This window comes from Conger conger, chromosome 7 (assembly GCF_963514075.1).
Source record: "Conger conger chromosome 7, fConCon1.1, whole genome shotgun sequence".
NCBI lineage: Eukaryota > Metazoa > Chordata > Actinopteri > Anguilliformes > Congridae > Conger > Conger conger.
In genome coordinates, this window is record NC_083766.1 from 64164514 (window position 1) to 64169513 (window position 5000).

At 43.0% G+C, this 5000-nt stretch overlaps 1 protein-coding gene across 1 annotated transcript in view; it reads right to left on the reverse strand.

Moving 5' to 3' along the window:
* The window catches only part of LOC133132327 (Kv channel-interacting protein 1-like), a 31399-nt gene that overhangs the window by 25379 nt on the left and 1020 nt on the right, over positions 1-5000 (reverse strand). The window lies entirely within an intron of this gene.

Below are 5000 nucleotides of genomic sequence, written 5' to 3' on the forward strand. Positions count from 1 at the left end.
ACACAGACCTGCACCCTGCTCTCTGCTCTCTGCTCACTGCTCCTGCTCTCTGCTCACTGCTCTCTGCTCCTGCTCTCTGCTCACTGCTCCTGGTCTCTGCTCTCTGATCCCGCTCTCTGCTCTCTGCTCCTGCTCTCTGCTCTCTGATCCCGCTCTCTGCTCCTGCTCTCTGCTCTCTGCTCTCTGCTCTCTGCTCTCTGCTCACTGCTCTCTGCTCTCTGCTCTCTGCTCTCTGCTCACTGCTCCTGGTCTCTGCTCTCTGCTCTCTGCTCTCTGCTCTCTGCTCTCTGCTCCCTGCTCCCTGCTCTCTGCTCTCTGCTCTCTGCTCACTGCTCTCTGCTCTCTGCTCTCTGCTCACTGCTCCTGGTCTCTGCTCTCTGCTCCTGCTCTCTGCTCACTGCTCTCTGCTCTCTGCTCTCTGCTCACTGCTCTCTGCTCTCTGCTCTCTGCTCTCTGCTCTCTGCTCACTGCTCCTGGTCTCTGCTCTCTGCTCTCTGCTCTCTGCTCTCTGCTCACTGCTCTCTGCTCTCTGCTCCTGCTCTCTGCTCTCTGCTCTCTGCTCTCTGCTCTCTGCTCCTGCTCTCTGCTCTCTGCTCTCTGCTCACTGCTCTCTGCTCTCTGCTCTCTGCTCTCTGCTCACTGCTCTCTGCTCACTGCTCTCTGCTCTCTGCTCACTGCTCTCTGCTCTCTGCTCCCGCTCCTGCTCCTGATCCTGCTCCTGCATTAGAATCTGCCAGGCGTGTTAGCTGTGAGTTTGCTGCTTTGGGTGAGTAAGCATCTCTGAGAGTGGAGAGGACACTCACTGCTCTGTGTGGGCTGCATCATATGCTCAGAGAGGCTTATGGGAGCCCAGAGAAATGAGAATTTTAATTAGAGATCAAACCATGAATAATTAGGAATACCTTCCTCTCTCTATCTTAATCTCTCACTGCCAATCCCCCTCCACCACCTCCCTTTCCATCTCATCTTCTCACTCAGCCCATCACAGCAAGAACAGAACCTCACTGGGGAACAGAAACTGAATCACAGAGAATAGAAATTAAATCAGAAAGAGAGGACAGAAACTGAATCAGAGAGAACAGAATCTAAATCACAGAGAGAACAGAAACTAAATCACAGAGAATATAATCTAAATCACAGAGAAAACATAAACGAAATCACAGAGGGAACACAAATTCCATTGCAGTGTGCTCAGCAGCTGAGTGTCCATGTTATATTGTAACTTAAGGTTCAACAGTCTGCTCATCCTGGGCTAATTTAATATAATCTTGGATTTAAATCAATTAGAATGTCTGGCGGTAATTAGCATTCAGACCAGCAGCCCGTCAGCCGTCTCTCTGAAGGGGGAGGAGCTTCTGTGGGCCCCCAGACCAACCTGCCCCCTGATACTGCCAGCAATTCTACTGGAGCCTGTTTCCACACACACATTATATACATACACAGAGCAAACACACACATTATATACACACACAGAGCAAACACACACATTATATACATACACAGAGCAAACACACACATTATATACACACAGAGCAAACACACACATTATATACACACACAGAGCAAACACACACATTATATACACACACAGAGCAAACACACGCATTATATACACACACAGAGCAAACACACACATTATATACACACACAGAGCAAACACACGCATTATATACACACACAGAGCAAACACACACATTATATACACACACAGCAAACACACACATTATATACACACAGAGCAAACACACACATTATATACACACACACGGAGCAAACACACACATTATATACACACACACACAGCAAACACACACATTATATACACACACAGCAAACACACACATTATATACACACACAGAGCAAACACACACATTATATACATACACAGAGCAAACACACACATTATATACACACACAGAGCAAACACACACATTATATACACACACAGCAAACACACACATTATATACACACACAGAGCAAACACACACATTATATACATACACAGAGCAAACACACACATTATATACACACACAGAGCAAACACACACATTATATACATACACAGAGCAAACACACACATTATATACACACACAGCAAACACACACATTATATACATACACAGAGCAAACACACACATTATATACACACACAGCAAACACACACATTATATACACACACAGAGCAAACACACACATTATATACATACACAGAGCAAACACACACATTATATACACACACAGCAAACACACACATTATATACACACACAGAGCAAACACACGCATTATATACACACACACAGAGCAAACACACACATTATATACACACACACAGCAAACACACACATTATATACACACAGAGCAAACACACACATTATACACACACACACAGCAAACACACACATTATATACACACACACAGCAAACACACACATTATATACACACACAGAGCAAACACACACATTATACACACACAGAGCAAACACACACATTATATACACACACACACAGCAAACACACACATTATATACACACACACACAGCAAACACACACATTATATACACACACACAGCAAACACACACATTATATACACACACACAGCAAACACACACATTATATACACACACAGAGCAAACACACACATTATACACACACAGAGCAAACACACACATTATATACACACACACACAGCAAACACACACATTATATACACACACACAGCAAACACACACATTATATACACACACACAGCAAACACACACATTATATACACACACACAGCAAACACACACATTATATACACACACGCACAGCAAACACACACATTATATACACACACAGAGCAAACACACACATTATATACACACACAGCAAACACACGCATTACCTATACACACACACAGAAACATCAGAAACAGCTCTATAAACTGTAATACTGGAGGTTCAGAGAGGTTAGCAGATATTATGGTCAGTAGAACAGAACAGAAGCCCTGAGTAAATGCCTGAATGCAAAACAGAGAAAGCATGACATCAGACTTAATGCAATCCAGTCAGATTCTACCCATCACTGACAATGACCCTCATGTTCATCTACAGGGACACTGAGCTGGTTTAGGACAATCAGAAGTTCATGAGGACATTGCTGAAAAGGATCAGTGGTTTGTAGGGACATTGTATTGTTCACCCTCTCACTCACTCACTCACTCACACACTCACACACTCACTCACTCACTCACACACTCACTCACACACTCACTCACTCACTCACTCACTCACTCACACACACACTCACTCACACACTCACTCACTAACTCACTAACTCACTCACTCACTCACTCACACACTCACCCACTCACATACTCACACACACAACAAGACCAGTCTATGGACATTATCAAGGCTGCAAAATATAATATATGTAGCCAAGTTGTTCCAAGGCTGACACCCAAGGCTGATACTTAGTGCCTTAGCGAGAAGGGACTTTCTTTACAACAACATCTAGACTATTAGCAGATACATTGTGAAATGAGTATTATAAAGGTTGAAAGGGGGAGAAGTGACAGAGGAATGCTTGTACATTCTCACTGTAGGCGGGTAGGAGGGTAAGAGACTCTATAATGCCTTGCAATGTAGATTCCCATGCACCCATGGCAGTGGGATAGAGATTTGGTGATGTGTTCTTGACCGTGTTGCAAACAGGGAGGTGACAGTGTTTGGAAACCAGATTAAGAGATGAGATCGAGATGGTAAAACATGTTATCTTGCTTTAACTGTGTAAATGAAGATATCCTCATCAACTGCAGAGTTATTAAAACAGAATGAGACACTGAGTTTTCCCTGTTAGTTTTCCCTGTAAATGTAAACTTCTCCAGTGTTGTTGTAAATGTAAACTTCTCCAGTGTTGTTGTAAATGTAAACTGCTCCAGTGTTGTTGTAAATGTAAACTGCTCCAGTGTTGTTGTAAATGTAAACTTCTCCAGTGTTGTTGTAAATGTAAACTGCTCCAGTGTTGTTGTAAATGTAAACTTCTCCAGTGTTGTTGTAAATGTAAACTGCTCCAGTGTTGTTGTAAATGTAAACTGCTCCAGTGTTGTTGTAAATGTAAACTGCTCCAGTGTTGTTGTAAATGTAAACTTCTCCAGTGTTGTTGTAAATGTAAACTTCTCCAGTGTTGTTGTAAATGTAAACTGCTCCAGTGTTGTTGTAAATGTAAACTGCTCCAGTGTTGTTGTAAATGTAAACTGCTCCAGTGTTGTTGTAAATGTAAACTGCTCCAGTGTTGTTGTAAATGTAAACTGCTCCAGTGTTGTTGTTGTTTCAGTTGTTGTAGGTCCATCAGGGGCCTCCGAGCATTAGCATGTGTTCACTGATGCACAGCGTCTCTGTACCCAACAGTGGCTCTTACACTTATGAGCTGGTCACTGATTATATCCTCAGACAGTGATTTAGATCAGGCCAATGTGTGTCCATTTTACCACTGGGTTTCCCCTGGAAGCCCAGAAACCCTGGGTCAGATTCGCTGGCCAGAGGAACCTTGCAATGCCTCATATCCAAAAAGAATGAAGCTCTAGCCAGCTCTCTTACTGTTTGGTCATTGCTGTTCAGCATATTTAAGAGATGGGAGACCCTTGTAGCAGGGTAGATCCATCCCACATTTGGCACTCCCAACCCTCCCTCCTGTTTAGTGTGGAAAATAATGTCTCTGGTGGTATGAATGTTTAAGCCAACCCATTTTCTGACGAAACATGCTGTTTTTGTATTAGTCAGCTCTCTCAATATGTTGCATGGAATTTGAGCATGAGAGAAAAGATGTTGAATTTTACACAGAGCCACGTCTGTGATGTATACACGCAAGCGTACATACACACACATACTCACATAGTGCACAAGCATATACTGTTATTGTACACATACATTATTTATACATTAATCACAGACTAACTCACAGACCAACACACACACATACACACAGATGTACCCACACAAACACAAACAC